The 17,066-nt window shown below is 38.7% G+C and overlaps 1 long non-coding RNA gene across 1 annotated transcript in view; it reads left to right on the top strand.

Annotated features, from left to right (window-relative positions):
• LOC117087338 overlaps positions 1–17,066 on the top strand; it is a 23,332-nt gene continuing 6,266 nt past the window's right edge. Inside the window, exons 1-2 of the long non-coding RNA XR_004438763.1 lie at positions 1–282; positions 11,745–11,883. This is a non-coding gene — a long non-coding RNA (uncharacterized LOC117087338). The remainder of the gene's footprint in view (positions 283–11,744; positions 11,884–17,066) is intronic.

Below are 17,066 nucleotides of genomic sequence, written 5' to 3' on the forward strand. Positions count from 1 at the left end.
CGTTTTCCCTTGGGAAAAGCAGAGTTCTCTTTTTCTCATTACCACCAGTTGATGAGGAAAGAAAATGTCTGTTCGCATACCTGCGCCGTACTAGGAGGAGGAGGGAGGCCATATAAGGATTCGGATTGCCCAGTGGGTGGCTTGAGAAAGGAGGTGTTCGCATTCAGACAAGAATGCCTGAATTAATGTAGTTCAATTTAAAGAGAGAATTAGGAGTCCACAGCTGCTTAAGTTTGCAATGTGCTGCCAGTATCATGCCAACCGCGCACTCCGGTTACACAGGTTGTCAGTTTCAGGCTCTCTCATAAACACTTCATGTTCTTGCCCCTCTTTCCCCGTTGGCAACAGTTTTATGGTGAGAAAACTCACGAAGAGTAACAGGAACAACTCTTATGAAAATACTCAGAATTCCTGACCCAAGGCTACTGGCTCCAAGTTTAGCAGATGTGTCAAGCATTGGTTAAAGACATGTTGCCTCTCTCAGAAGGCAGATGAGTAATAGGTGCATTTTCTTCTATTCACTGTTGTTTTCAAAGGGAAAAGGAGTGAATTAGCTTATGACCTAGAGGAAGAAGGTTGGGTCAAAAGACATCAAACCAAGGATTAATATCCCTCATACCTTGGTTCTCTGTAAGCCACACAATAAGAAGCTTGAGATTTCACCAACTCTGGAGACTCACCTGGGCACAACTGAAACTATAACAAACTTGGTGCTCAGTGCCATTTTTCTTTGGCAGTGTTACAATGTAATTTCAAGGGATCAGCACACAGACATTGTTTTAGTTTTCTTTTGCTGCTTATTTCAGTTCATGCAGCACTGACAAAAATTTTGGAATTTAGACTGCTTAACTCCTATATCTACATCCAATCAAAGTTCATTTCTGACAGTTTGCCTTTCTAAATATTTATGAAATCTAGTCCTCAATCTGTCTCTCACTTGTATGTTCATGTTTTCGCCATATCTTGCCTAAGTTATTAATTGGACATTTCAAATACCTATATGCACAAAATCTCTGCCTACCTATTTGTTCTTTCTAGTGCCAAACAATTCATTCTCAGCTCTATAATAGTCTATCATTTACTATGAATATCTTATTTTTCATTTTTGGAGAAGAGCCATTCCTGTAATTATTACTTGTTCCCATCTTCACATTGATGATATCAGAACGAGAGCAACTTGAGTGCTGTGGTGCCAGAAATTGTTGGTGAACAAGAATTTCAGAAATTGGCTACGTCTCTCTTGATTATTGCTGTATCTCCCAAACCTAGCACAATATCAAATATAGGTGGTAGTTTGTAAATATTTGTTAAATGACTAAATATTGACCTGACATAGATTCTTAGAAAATACAGAAAAAAGGACATAAAATCTCTTTTTTCTAAGACTCATAGTACTATGAGAGAAAGGCGTATGTATATGAATAAGTAAAGAATACTATTAGGCATTTGTAGTTTAATGCTAAGTAGGGCAACCAAAAATATATACAGTAATTGAGAGTTCGGTGAGTTGATATGATCTGGGTAAAACCTAGGAAAGTTTTGACATCTGAACTGTTGTTGAATAATGCATATGGCTTGATTTGAAGGGAGAAAGAGTTGGAAGAGCAAAAGCAGATAAATCATTATATCATGAGGCATATTCAAGACAGGAAGATAGACTGTTGAAAAGGTTGGGGAAACTTTGTATAGAAGTCTAAAGAGATTTGCTTTTCTGTATAACATAGGAAAGTAATTTCATTGATGTTTTGGAGGGTTGGGAAATTATTTGATCAAAATACTATTTCATAAAAGCCACCTGATCTCACTGCATGGGGTGATTTGCAGAGCTGACAAATTAATGGCAGGAAAAATAAGTGTGGTGACAATTCCCCAGATTAATTTTGTAGTAGTAGAAATGGGACAAAAGGGTGGAATATGAAGAGATTTTTTTAAAGTGTTGATAGATTTTGTATGAAGGGCAAATCCAGAATAGAGTACTTGTAAGTTTTGTGCCTACATGTGTTGGAGAGCACATGGAAAGCAGATCTCTATTACTGAAAGGAGCAGTACAGGTACTTCTAAGAACACTGCCAGGAGTCCTTCACTTTTCTAGAAGGGCATCATTTGTTAATTCCTTTTTCCATGGTTTGGAGTAAAAGAAGCAATAATTAGAAATGTGTTCCTCATGGTAAGCTCTGTAGCCGATTCTACTGTACAAGCTACAGTTAAATACCAGACTTTAAATTCTCTTGTGAAAATTACGATAGAATTGGCTGAATAGAGAAGTATCTGTGCAGCTGCTGGCACTTGTGGCCTATGGAGAAATACATCCAATGAAGATTATAGAGGTTTAGCTGTAGAGGATAAATGAAGAGATTGCTTAATTAAGTAAGCAGACTCTTTAGCTCATTTTTTGATCTATTTAATTTTAGGTGGTTTGGTTTATGGGTAACCTGAGTAAAGAGCATACTCCAAACTCTTGGTATTATCCTCCTGATAGTCATAATACTAGTTTCCCTGATACACTGCATTCTCTCAAAGGTTTTAAATGCTTGCATGCAGCCATTGCTTGAATGTCAAATGGTCTCTCTTCAACTTTTGAATGACAAGAGCTGAAAGAAATGTGTGACCATGAGGACTCCATAACCTATGAATGATGTGGTGAGACCAGAAACCTGAAATAATGGGAATCAAGAGTGGCGCTAACACCCTAAGTTTTGGTCACACTCTCACCTAAGTGAAAACCTGATCAAAAGGCGGGGGAGAATTTTCTTTTTACGCAAAAGCATAGGAGGCCATTGTTTTGGACTGATTTCATGCACTAGGCCCCAAAAGACCAAACCAAACCAAAACAGAGTCGCTTGTGCTAAGACTTTAAGGAAACACATAGATCCTAGAAAAGATCAGGTTTTGTTTTTCTCCTGCAAATTTCCTGAACAAACATTGCTGACAGAATAGGTATCCACCCCCTGAAGTTCCCATTAAATCTTTAACCCAATTCATTTCCTCTTGCCTAGAGACCATTAAGCTTTAGATGATCATGTGACAAGGGTTCCAGCCAGTTCCAGGTGAAGATGCCTCCCCTGACCATCAAGGAGCTACCCTTCCTCCACTAGAGAAAGCAAGGCAAGAGGTCTATGATCCCCACGCCATAAAGTCATAAAGCATTTACAGAAGAAAGACCATCGGTTGCTCCACCTCCCATAAAGATTTACGGAGATCACATCTTTCAGTGGGGAAATGAAGCAGGAGAATAAGGCCTAGAGGCAGAGAACCAAAAGACTTTCTAGGACTAAAACAAGTGGAAACACTTCTTCTAGGAGCACTGTATTGGTATAGAAAAAATTCTCAGTGAGCATGTCCAGTAAACACACTGGGCATGAGGCCACTCCCAAGTGCTAGCAGGCTACTACACATGCAGATGGCCTGATCCAGGGGAAGAGTCAGGGAAGAGCAATGCAAGACCCTGGAAGTATGCCAACATATAAAACCCCAAGTCAAAAGATCAAATTTCTACAGGAAAGATTAGCTATTCTATAGGCAGAGCAACCCCAAGGGCTGCTGATTACCAATTTTTATGGTTATTTCTTGATTATACACTAAACAAAGGGTGGATTTTTCATGCCTCCCCTTTGTAGACCATATAGGGTAACTTCGTGACATTGTCATGGCATTTGTAAACTGTCACAGCCCTGGTGGAAGTGTAGCAGTGAGGACGACCAGAGGTCACTCTTGTTGCCATCTCGGTTTTGGTGAGTTTTAGCTGACTCGTTTACTGCAAACTGTTTTACAAGCAAGGTCTTTATGACCTGTATTTTGTGTCAAACTCCTATCTTATCCTTTTACTTGGAATGCCTTAACTGTCTAGAAATGCAACCCAGGAGGTCTCAGTCTCATTTTAACAGCCCCTGTTTAGGATGGAGTTGCTCTGGTTCACATTCCTCTGACATTTCTACTCTCCCTTTTATAAGAGAACCCTTATTCCTAACAGTTGCAGAAGGATGAAGATTCATCTTCTTTAACTTCTTCAGGCTGAATGGGGCAAAGATATTTCTGTGTAACTATTAGGATCTCTTGTGTTCAGGGTACAGAGGAGTTCAGTCAGAATGCATTAACACGATGAAGGCCATTCATAACTCTTGAGTTTCAACAAAAGGTGATATCTGGAAGATTTTTTAAAAAGTTGAGTAAGTTTATCCTCTATTCCTACACAAAGAGCACAACAGCTAGATATTTTAAAACAGTAAAGCAAAATAAGCAAAATTATCCTAAGTTAACTACACTAAAAGGCTTTCCACGAACTGGGCAACTGTTGAAACCAAGCTGATATGGGGTCACTAGCTGATTCCAGTGTGCCCAGAATTGGAATATTGGTTCAGATTTTTACATTATCCATTCCTTCATTTTCTTCTGAGCAACAACCAGAGACTGCTGGTTAGTTCACAGGAATAAGCAGGGTTACTCTAAATTGCAGAAAAAAACTCAACACTACTGATGAGACTAGAGTCTAATAGCAGGTACACCATAGTTCTTGAAACATAATTCTCCTTCCAGTTTCCTATTTTTACAAAGGACAAATCATGGTAAAACTGATTTGCTTTATTATGCTTGGCTGGATTCTTTGTATGAAGTGTAGCAAGAATAATTATTTTTCACATAAGCTTTTTTTAAAAATTGGCTTTGATGGACCTCTGTTTCGTGAAAGGAATCTCAGATAAGGCTTTTTCAAAGTCAAGCCCAACCATGGGTTTTTTACCCTCAAATACCTAACAGTTGGCTAAATTCCTCAACTCTTGAGGTTTCAAGACAATCTGGGGCTCTTAGGCCTGTCAGGAAGTGACATTCTTTACTGACCAAAGGTCAGGAACCCTGTAGAGGGACTGTGTAGACAAGGTATGAGGTCAGTTTTCTGAAGGGGCTTTTTTTGGCTTTACTAGTCAAGTTTGATTTCTTAAAGGAAAGCACACCATTCCAGTCAAAGCCTTGATAAAATGAACAATTTCTCCAATTGTGTCCTGTTGCAAAAGAAAACTGATTCTTATTATACTTACACAAATAACTACATTGCCATAAGTTAAGAATACCCACAAACCGTTTTCAAATTCTGGATAAATCAGCAGAGAGAAACAAATGTGCTTCTGATTTTGTTTATAGAAGCATACTTTACCTAGTTGTTAAAAGCTGTAAACAGCTTAAAATAACATTTTCTAGACTCTGAAAAACAAAACAAAGGATTAGCAACATTTTAAGCACAGTCAAAAAGATTACTTCAGACTTTTTTGGTTTAGTCCATGCAGTTAACTCCTGTTCTGAAAAATAGTCATAAATATTTCAGCTCTTCATGAGAGTCCTGAAAGTTTTTTCCTCTATTCTAATGTCACAATTTCCAAAGATATCAGAAAACCTGCATTTAGCACCTGTGAAAGTCCTATCATTGATTATAAAACCACCTTTTAGAGAGGGTTAAAACAAGGCAATTGTCTGTGGATGACAAAATATTTTAGGGCAGCCACAGTCAAAAACATGATTGACAAAGAAATTTGGTTGCCCTTGTGGTTTACAATGATTTTATGTAACAACTATTAATAACATACACTAAGTCACATCAAAATTATAGATTTTTATAATTTTGGAACACATACCAGCAACATGTTTATACAAATACAGCCCAAAGAAAGCCAAACACCATTTCATATTTGACGGTGCTTCCTGTGTGACTTTTATATCAAATAAGCCAAATTTCACTTCTGTGTTAGTGTACTATTAATGTTAAACCCAATTTTTAATACAATTTTACAGACAAATCTATCCATTTTTAATGTCTGACAATAAGGTAATATTCTCTTAAACCTTTTATAACTGTTTACAAATTTTTGTTAAATAGTAGATCAGTGCTCTAAGAAAAACCTGTTGTGCTTTTATTCCAATGTTTAATTTTTAGAAAAACTGAAATGATACCCTTTTAACTTTAGTCAATATGTTCACACACAGAATTTCTATTACAATTAATTTTTCACAAAACTTTCACAACTTGCTTAAAACTTCAGCTTCATCCAAACTCAAACAATCCTTTACCCTTTAGGCAAAAAAAAAAGTCACATTCCCATGACTTCTTATAATTTTTTTAAACTGAAAACACATTTACTTTCTTTATACACCTTGCATGTAAAACTGTTTCTTCAGTAGTCTCGATTACATGTTACAATGTTAACTCTTAGCAACATTTACTTTTGGTGAAAACCTTGGAAAGTTCAGGATTTTAATTATGTACTAAGTGTAGAGCCTAGGACCCAGATAGAAGTGCAGATAAGGTCTGACTTTTTCCAATGTCTAATTCCACATGTCTCAGGCTTTACCTAGCTGTAAAGTAGGCAAGTTGTACAGTTAAGTGTCATAGTGGCATTTTATGAAGCATTTAGGAGGCCTAATCACCTTTAAATTGCACATTTCTTGCACAAATTCCATTTTATAAATTCTTTCATGACTTACCCAGACCATCTATGAAGTGTTTGGGCTTTCTGACTTGTCCTAAACATCCGTCTTTTTAAACAACCAGTTACTTTACTTTAGGACAAGGATTTACCATACAAGATTTTTTTCTTATATGAAATCTCTTTTCTTTATAACCTTGTATACATAGATAGGGGACATGGCTAATTTAACATGTGCCCAGGCCTTTTTTTTTTGAGACACAGTCTCACTCTGTTGCCCAGACTGGAATGCAGTGGCGTGATCTCGGCTCACTGCAACCTCTGCCTCCCAGGTTCAAGCAATTATCCTGCCTCAGCCTCCCGAGTAGAGGGAGTACAGGCACCTGCCACCATGCCCAACTAATTTTTTGTATTTTTATTAGAGATGGGGTTTCATCGTGTTAGCCGGAATGGTCTTGATCTCCCAACGTCATGAGCCACGTGCCTCGGGCTCCCAAAGTGCTGGGATTACAGGCGTGAGCCCCTGCGCCCGGCCACACGTCCCCAGGCTTTATATAGAATCTAATGCTCCAAAATAAATTGAACATTTTTTGAGAGTTGAAGAAGCAGTTCATGACCTTAAAGAAAACCCAATATCTAACCTGTATAATTTAGACCAAATGTTTACATTTTGAAGATATTTTTATTTTACCAATAATATTTAAAACTGTCTTTATTTCCCAAAGATTACTTAAGTCACATGAAATAAATAAAATATATTACACTTTGTACTTTTCTGACAAAATATTCTATTTGAGCTCTTATTATTAAACCAATTAATTAAAGCTCTTTTATATCACACACACAGCATACATAAATACATAGACAGAATAAGATAAAGGACTCATTCCCTAAGCCAGGAATTGAACCCTGAACCTGGGCTGCCATTGTGATGGCAGAGACCAAGAGAAAGTACTGCCACATGATTACAAGGTCACGCTTCCAAGAACATACAAGACAAGATAGAAACCTCATCCAGGTTTCTGTTTTTTTTCAGGGACTTGCAGCAAAGTTTGTAACTGACCGGTTTGCTGGGTCATCTTGAACAGTGGGCTTATGAGAGTCCTAAGTCCACATTCTATCCTAAGGTACCACTCTTTTATGACAGAACAATGCAAAAAGACATACAAAGCACACCAGATTTATTATAGTTTAAGACTAGCCTTGCAAATCCTTTTTCCCATTAATCAAAACTTTACAGAGAAAGTAAACACTAATTTTTACCATTCATTCAACAGGTTTGCACAGAGAGAGAAAGGAAAGGGAAGGGAGAAAAGCATTGCCTGCAGCAGGGTGGGGAAAGTGAGGTGCTCAGGGAGGCCAGAGAAAGACCCACCCATTGCAGCTGGCACTGAATCAAAAGTTCTGGTGGCTGCTTGTCAGTCGAGAAGGGATCTTTTTGAGCACTCCCATTGGCAATCAAGTTTCCCCTTTTATGGAGGAAAAAAGTTCCTCATGTCCCGTGATCCTTTACATGCCTAATTCTGTCACCCACAGCTGTCACCAAAGAGTGCAAGGCAGATTAATCCAAAGAGAATGGTGGTTAACATTCCGTAGTGCCAAATCTGTTTTTAGCAAAAGGAACTTTACTGAGAGTGGCCTCTAACCCCTTACATCTTAGGAAGGACTCTGACCTTCCTAAGTTGGGCCTTGAACCCAAATTCAGTCAAACATCCTTACTTTTATTAAGAGGGGCCTTTTAGCCTACTCTGTCTTAGGAGAGACTCTAACTCCCCTAAGTGGGCCTCTAACCCAATCCCATTCTTTACCTGAGTATATGCGCCCCACTTACCTAAAGTCAGCCAATCAGTGCTGCAGTCTATTTCCTTTGGGTTGGGAGTCTCCTCAGTATTATCTCTTCATGGTCACTGGAAAGATGTTATAGGAAAGGGGTCCTGATCCAGACCACAAGAGAGGGTTCTTGGATCTCACAGAAGAAAGAATTCAGGGTGAGTCTATAGACTAAGTGAAAGCAAGTTTATTAGGAAAGTAAAGGAATAAAGAATGGCTACTCCATAGGCAGAGCAGCCATGAGGGCTGCTGGTTGCCCATTTTTATGGTCATTTCTTGAATATATGCTAAACAAAGGGTTGATTATTCATGCTTCCTCTTTTTAGACCATATAGGGTAACTTCCTGATGCTGCCATGGCATTTGCAAACTGTCATGGTGCTGGTGGGAGTGTAGCAGTGAGGACAACCAGAGGTCACTCTTGTCACCATCTTGGTTTTGGTGGGTTTTAGCTGACTTCTTTACTGCAACCTGTTTTATGAGCAAGATCTTTATGACCGTCTTGTGCTAACCTACTATCTTATCCTGTGACTTAGAATGCCTTAACCATCTGGGAATGCAGCCCAGTAGGTCTGAGCCTCATTTTACGCAGTCCCTATTTAAGATGGAGTTGCTCTGATTCACACACTTCTGACAAAACCATGCACTTGATCTCTCAAGTTGCCTGCTTGACCTTCTTCCAAGTGTACTTTACTTCCTTTCATTCCTGCTTTAAAGATTTTGAATAAACTTTCATTCCTGCTCTAAAACTTGCCTTGGTCTCTCTTTCTGCCTTATGTCCTATTGGTCAAATTATTTCTTCTGAGGAGGCAAGAATTGAGGTTGCTGCAGACCTGTATGGATTCACTGCTGGAACAGTACCAGATATATTTTATGCATGTGGAAAGATATATACTCTTATTCTGATGAATATTGTTTTCTGTGCATTGAAAGCTATTTGGATCAGAAGGCTCTTACTGAGATAATGCCCACGTATGTAGCACAAGCCTTCTTTGAAATCATTATTTTCTCATGTTTAGTTTCAGCTGTACAATACCATCACTGTAGATCTTATCAACAAAAGTGATGAGTGAAGTTTGGCTCTTGATATAGAGTAAGAGAGTTAAAGATACAGAGTCCTGCTGTGTTCTGTGTCACAAATCTTTAAATCAGTTCCAATGTATATTTGTTGCCCCCTCCCATGGCATACAGTAGTAAAAACTGTGATCCTCTTTATCATTATCTTGATTTTTTCTTTTGCTTGCATGGCTTGCGTGGTTTCTAATGAGAATTCCACTGTAATTCTTATTCTGTTTCTCTATCAGTAAGATATACTCCCTCCTTTTAATCATGTGACCTTGCTAAACTTATTAGTTCTAGTAGCTTTTCTATTGGTTCCTTCAGATTTTCTACAATATCATTTTAATTTTCAAATTAAGGCAGTTTCTGCCTTTTTAATCTCTATACCTTTATTTTTTTTTCCTTTACTTATTGCATTGGCTATAACATAAAGTGTGAATCATAAACCAGTAGTAAAATTCAAAGGTTCTCCATAATCATCTGAAGGGGTTCTCTCCTTGGCTAAGGCACTCTGAAGTTTTACCTGAATGACTGTGTCAGGCCTTGGTGGGAAGTGGGGGCCTAGCATGCCTCATTATACCTCTCTAGCGTTAACATTAATGCAGACCTTAAGTCTGATAAAAAAAAAATTTACAGTCTATTCTCTCTAAAGCCTGCTACTTGGAGGCTTCATTTGCATGATAAACCTAGGTCCCCACGACCCCCTAATGTAACCCAGACATTGCTTTCTACTGATAATAACTTTCAACTAATTGCCAATCAAAATATGTTTAAATCTATCTATGACTAGGAAGCCCCCCTGCTTCGAGTTGTACTGCCTTTCCAGATTGAAACAATGTAAATCTTACATGTACTGATTGATGTATTATGTCTCCCTACAATGTATAAAAGCAAGTTGTAGGCCAACTACCTTGGGCATACCTTGTCAGGACCTCCTGAGACTGTGTCACAGGCACATCCTTAACCTTGGTAAATTAAACTTTCTAAATTGATTGACACTTGTTTTGGATACTTTTTGGTTTACAGAACAAAAATAGTACAAACTGACATCTTTGCCTTATTCCTGATTATGGATTCCAGATAAAAAGGATGCAATCATCTTTTCAATGACAAGAAATAAAAAGAAAAAACATTCAGTCATTCACTATTAAGTATAAGGTTAGCTCAGGGATTGATTTTGTAGATGCTCTGTATTAGAATAAGAAAGTTACCTTCTATTCTTAGATTTCTGAAAATTGTTTTCATTAAATGCTGTTGAATCTTGTCAAGTGCAATGATTTGCATTTTTTGAGATGATCATATTATATCTTTATTTGTATGGTATATCATATATATATATATACACACACACATATATTTATAATTTAGTATAATTTAACTTAATCTCTTTTCTAGGGAATAGCTTTTTTTTTTTTTTTTCTTGAGACGGAATCTCGCTCTGTCACCCAGGCTGGAGAGCAGTGGTGCGACCTCGGCTCACTGCAAGCTCCACCTCCAGGGTTCACGCCATTCTCCTGCCTCAGCCTCCCGAGTAGCTGGGACTACAGGTACCCGCCACCATACCCAGCTAATTTTTTGTGATTTTAGTAGAGACGGGGTTTCACCATGTTAGCCAGGATGGTCTTGATCTCCTGACTCGTGATCCCCCTGTCTTGGCCTCTCAAAGTGCTGGGATTACAGGCGTGAGCCACCACGCTTGGCTATGAATAGCTTCTTAACTGATTTCTTGCTCCCATTCTTGTCCTCTCACAATATTAGATCTAATAGTATCACTCTTTAATATACTCTGATGATTTACCATCTTAATTATAATAATATCCCAATTCTTTACCTACCCTAGAGGGCACCATATAACCAGATTCCTGCCTAACTTTCTTACCTCTTTTTAATATTTTCTTTACCGTGCTCCCTCTACTCCAGCTGTTATAGACTTCTTGCCTTTAATCAAATACACCAAGTTTATTCTTACCTCAATAACCTACTCACTATTCTTGCCTGAAAGTCTCCTCCATCAAATTATCTATTGGTAGTTCTCTCACTTGTATTGTGTTTTTGTTTCATGAAACACAATTCAGATTTTGTCATTCTTCTGTTTAAAATCTTACAATTGGTTGTTCATTACTAACAGGATAAATTCAAAGCTCCAAATAGCATTTAGCACTTTAGAGATGATTTACCTGATAATCTTATTTAAATTAACATTTCTCCCTCTCCGTCTACCCTCACTATGCTCTATCCTCTTCCCAAGTTTAGTTCATAGCATTTGTCATTTCCTGACATTGTATTAAGTATTTATTTGCAAGACAGTTTTCTTTCTCTTTCCTCTGCTAGAATGTGAACTTCATGAAATTTGGAATTTGGTATATCTTGCTAATTGTTATATTTCAAAGTGCCTAAATGAATACATGAGACATAAGTGTCTTCAATAAATGTTTGTTGAGCACAGGAATGAATTATTACACACTGTGATGATTACCATGAGAAGAAACATAGGAGGTTCCAACGGCCAAATAGGAACAGCTCTAGTCTACAGCTCCCAGCATGAGCAACACAGAAGATGGGTGATTTCTGCATTTCCAACCGAGGTACTGGGTTCATCTCACTGGGGCTTGTTGGATAGTGAGTGCAGGACAGTGGGTGCAGCCCACCGAGGATGAGCCGAAGCAGGGCAAGGCATTGTATCACCCAGGAAATGCAAGCAGTCAAGGAATTCCCTTTCCTAGCCAAGGGAAGCTGTGACAGATGGCCCCTGGAAAATCGGGTCACTCCCACCCTAATGCTGCACTTTTCAAATGGTCTTAGCAAATCGCACACCAGGAGATTATATCCCACGCATGGCTCAGAGGGTCCTATGCCCAGGGAGCCTCACTTATTGCTAGCACAGCAGTCTGAGATTGAACTCCAAGGCAGCAGCGAGGCTGGGGGAGGGGAACCCGCCGTTGCTGAGGCTTGAGTAGGTAAACAAAGTGGCAGGGAAGCTTGAATTGGGTGGAACCCACCACAGCTCAAGGAGGCCTGCCTGCCTCTGTAGACTCCACCTCTGGGGGCAGGGCATAGCCAAACAAAAGTCAGCAGAAACCTCTGCAGACTTAAATGTCCCTGTCTGACAGCTTTGAAGAGAGCAGTGGTTCTCCCAGCATGGAGTTTGAGATCTGAGAACGGACAGACTGCCTCCCCAAGTGGGTCCCTGATCCCCCAGTAGCCTAACTGGGAGGCACCCTCCAGTAGGGCCAGACTCACACCTCACATGGCTGGGTACCCCTCTGAGACAAAGCTTCCAGAGGAACAATCAGGCAGCAACATTTGCTGTTCAGCAATATTCTCTGTTCTGCAGCCTCCACTGCTGATACCCAGGCAAACAGCATCTGGGGTGGACCTCCAGCAAACTCCAACAGACCCAAAGCTGAGGGTCCTTACTGTTAGAAGGAAAACTAACAAACAGAAAAGACATCCACACCAAAACCCCATCTGTATGTCACCATCATCAAAGACCAATGGTAGGTAAAACCACAAAGATGGGGAAAAACAGAGCAGAGAAGCTGAAAATTCTAAAAATCAGAGCGCCTCTCCCCCTCCAAAGGAATGCAGCTCCTCACCAGCAATGGAACAAAGCTGGAAGGAGAATGACTTTGATGAGTTGAGAGAAGAAGACTTCATATGATCAAACTTTTCTGAGCTAAAGGAGGAATTTCGAACCCATCAAAAAGAAGCTACAAACCTTGAAAAAAAAAATTAGATTAGATGAATGGCTAACTAGAATAACCAGCGTAGAGAAGCCCTTAAATGACATGATGGAGCTGAAAACCATGGCACGAGAACTACTTGACAAATGCACAAGCTTCAGTAGCCAATTCAATCAACTGGAAGGAAGGGTATCAGTGATTGAAGATCAAATGAATGAAATGAAGCCAGAAGAGAAGTTTAGAAAAAAAAAGAGTAAAAAGAAATGAACAAAGTCTCCAAGAAATATAGGGTTACATGAAAAGACCAAATCTATGTCTGATTAGAGTACCTGAAAGTGATGGGGAGAAGGGAACCAAATTGGAAAACACTCTGCAAGATATTACCCAGGAGAACTTCCCCAACCTAGCAAGGCAGGCCAACATTCAAATTCAGGAAATACAGAGAATGCCACAAAGATACTCCTTGAGAAGAGCAACTCCAAGACACATAGTTGTCAGATTCACCAAAGTTGAAATGAAGGAAAAAATCTTAAGGGCAGCCAGAGAGAAAGGTCTGGTTACCCACAAAGGGAAGCCCATCAGATTAACAGTGGATCTCTTGGTAGAAACTCTAGAAGCCAGAAGAGATGGGGTCCAATATTTGACATTCTTAAAGAAAAGAATTTTCAACCCAGAATTTCATATCCAGCTAAACTAAGCTTCACAAGTGAAGTAGAAATAAAATCCTTTACAGACAAGCAAATGCTTAGAGATTTTGTCACCACCAGGTCTGCCCTACAAGAGCTCCTGAAGGAAGCACTAAACATGGAAAGGAACAACTGGTACCAGCCACTGCAAAAACATGCCAAATTGTAAAGACCATCGATGCTAGGAAGAAACTGCATCAACTAACGAGCAAAATAACCAGCTAATATCATAATGACAGGATCAAATTCACACATAACAATATTAACCTTAAATGTAAATGGGCTAAATGGTCCAATTAAAAGACACAGACTGGAAAATTGGATAAAGAATCGAGACCCATCAGTGTGCTGTATTCAGGAGACCCATCTTACATGCAGAGACACACATAGGCTCAAAATAAAGGGATGGAGGAAGATCTATCAAGCAAAGGGAAAACAAAAAAAAGCAGGGGTTGCAATCTTAGTCTCTGATAAAACAGAATTTAAAACAACAAAGATAAAAAGAGACAAAGAAGGCCATTACATAATGGTAAAGGGATCAATTCAAGAAGAAGAGCTAACTATCCTAAATATATATGCACCCAATACAGGAGCACCCAGATTCATAAAGCAAGTCCTTAGAGACCTACAAAGAGACTTAGACTCTCACACAATAATAATGGGAGACTTTAACACCCCGCTGTCAACATTAGACAGATCAACGAAATAGAAAGATAAAAAGGATATCTAGGAATTGAACTCAACTCTGCACCAAGCAGACCTAATAGACATCTATAGAACTCTCCACCCCAAATCAATAGAATATACATTCTTCTCAGCACTACATCACACTTATTCCAAAATTGACCACATAGTTGGAAGTAAAGCACTCCTCAGCAAATATACAAGAACAGAAATTATAACAAACTTTCTCAGACCACAGTGCAATCAAACTAGAACTCAGGATTAAGAAACTCAGCCAAAACCGCTCAACTACATGGAAACTGAACAACCTACTCCTGAATGACTACTAGGTACATAACAAAATGAAGGCAGAAATCAAGATGTTCTTTGAAACCAATGAGAACAAAGATACAACATACCAGAATCTCTGGTACACATTAAAGCAGTGTGTAGAGGGAAATTTACAGCATAAATGTCCACAAGAGAAAACAGGAAAGATCTAAAATTGACACCCTAACGCCACAATTAAAAGAACTAGAGAAGCAAGAGCAAACACATTAAAAAGCTAGCAGAAGGCAAGAAATAACTAAGATCAGAGCAGAACTGAAGGAGATAGAGACACAAAAAACCTTTCAAAAAATCGATGGATCCAGGAGTTGGTTGTTTGAAAAGATCAACAAAATTGATAGACCACTAGCAAGACTAATAAAGAAGAAAAGAGAGAAGAATCAAATAGATACAATAAAAAATGAAATAGGGGATATCACCACCGATCCCACAGAAATACAAACTACCATCAGAGAATACTATAAACACCTCTATGCAAATAAACTAGAAAATCTTGAAGAAATGCATAAATCCATGGACACATACACCCTCCCAAGACTAAACCAGGAAGAAGTTGAATTCCTGAATAGATCAATAACAGGCTCTGAAATTGAGGCAATAATTAATAGCCTACCAACCAAAAAAAAATCCAGGACCAGATGGATTCACAGCTGAATTCTACCAGAGGTACAAAGAGGAGCTGGTACCATTCCTTCTGAAACTATTCCAATCAATAGAAAAAGAGGAAATCCTCCCTAACTCATTTTATGAGGCCAACATCATCATGATAGCAAAGGCTGGCATAGACACAACAAAAAAAGAGAATTATAGACCAATATCCCTGATGAACATCAATGCAAAAATCCTCAATAAAATACTGGCAAACCAAATCCAGCAGCACGTCAAAAAGCTTATCCACCATGGTCAAGTGGGCTTCATCCCTGGAATGCGAGGCTGGTTCAACATACCCAAATCAATAAACATAATCCAGCATATAAACAGAACCAAAGATAAAAACCACATGATTATCTCAATAGATGCAGAAAAGGCCTTTGACAAAATTCAACAGCCCTTCATGCTAAAAACTCTCAATAGATTAGGTACTGATGGAACATATCTCAAAATAATAAGAGCTATTTATGACAAACACACAACCAATATCATACTGAATGGGCAAAAACTGGAAACATTCCCTTTGAGAACTGGCAAAAGACAGGGATGCCCTCTCTCACCACTTCTATTCAACATAGTGTTGGAAGTTCTGGCCAGGGCAATCAGGAAGGAGAAAGAAATAAAAGAGTATTCAATTTGGAAAAGAGAAAGTCAAATTGTCCCTGTTTGCAGATGACATGATTGTATGTTTAGAAAATCCCATTGTCTCAGTCCAAAATCTCCTTAAGCTGATAAGCAACTTCAGCAAAGTCTCGGGATACAAAATCAATGTGCAAAAATCACAAGCATTCTTATACACCAATAACAGACAAGCAGAGACCCAAATCATGTGTGAACTCCCATTCACAATTGTTTTAAAGAGAATAAAATACCTAGGAATCCATCTTACAAAGGATGTGAAGGACCTCTTCAAGGAGAACTACAAACCACTGCTCAACAAAATAAAAAAGGACACAAACAAATGGAAGGACATTCCATGCTCATGGATAGGAAGAATCAATATAATGAAAATGGCCATACTGCCCAAGGTAATTTATAGATTCGATGTCATCTTCATCAAGCTACCAATGACTTTCTTCACAGAATTGGAAAAAACTACTTTAAAGTTCATATGGAACCAAAAAGGAGCCTGCATTGCCAAGACAATCCTAAGCCAAAAGAACAAAGCTGGAAGCATCACGCTATCTGACTTCAAACTATACTACAAGGCTATAGTAATCAAAACAGAATGATACTGGTACCAAAACAGAGATACAGACCAATGGAACAGATCAGAGCCCTCAGAAATAATACCACACATCTACAACCATCTGATCTTTGACAAACTGGACAAAAACAAGAAACAGGGAAAGGATTCCCTATTTAATAAATGGTGCTGGGAAAACTGGCTAGCCATAAGTAGAAAGCTGAAGCTGGATCCCTTCCTTACACCTTATACAAAAATTAATTCAAGATGGATTAAAGACTTAACTGTTAGTCCTAAAACCATAAAAAGCCAAGAAGAAAACCTAAGGAATACCATTCAGGACATAGTCATTGACAACGACTTCATGTCTAAAACACCAAAAGCAATGGCAACAAAAACCAAAATTGACAAATGGAATCTAATTAAACTAAAGAGTTTCTGCACAGCAAAAGAAACTACCATCAGAATGAACAGGCAACCTACAGAATGGGAGAAAATTTTTACAATCTACTCATCTGACAAAGGGCTAATATCCAGGATCTACAGAAAAC

The sequence above is a fragment of the Trachypithecus francoisi genome, unplaced genomic scaffold (assembly GCF_009764315.1).
Source record: "Trachypithecus francoisi isolate TF-2019V2 unplaced genomic scaffold, Tfra_2.0 Lachesis_group10, whole genome shotgun sequence".
NCBI lineage: Eukaryota > Metazoa > Chordata > Mammalia > Primates > Cercopithecidae > Trachypithecus > Trachypithecus francoisi.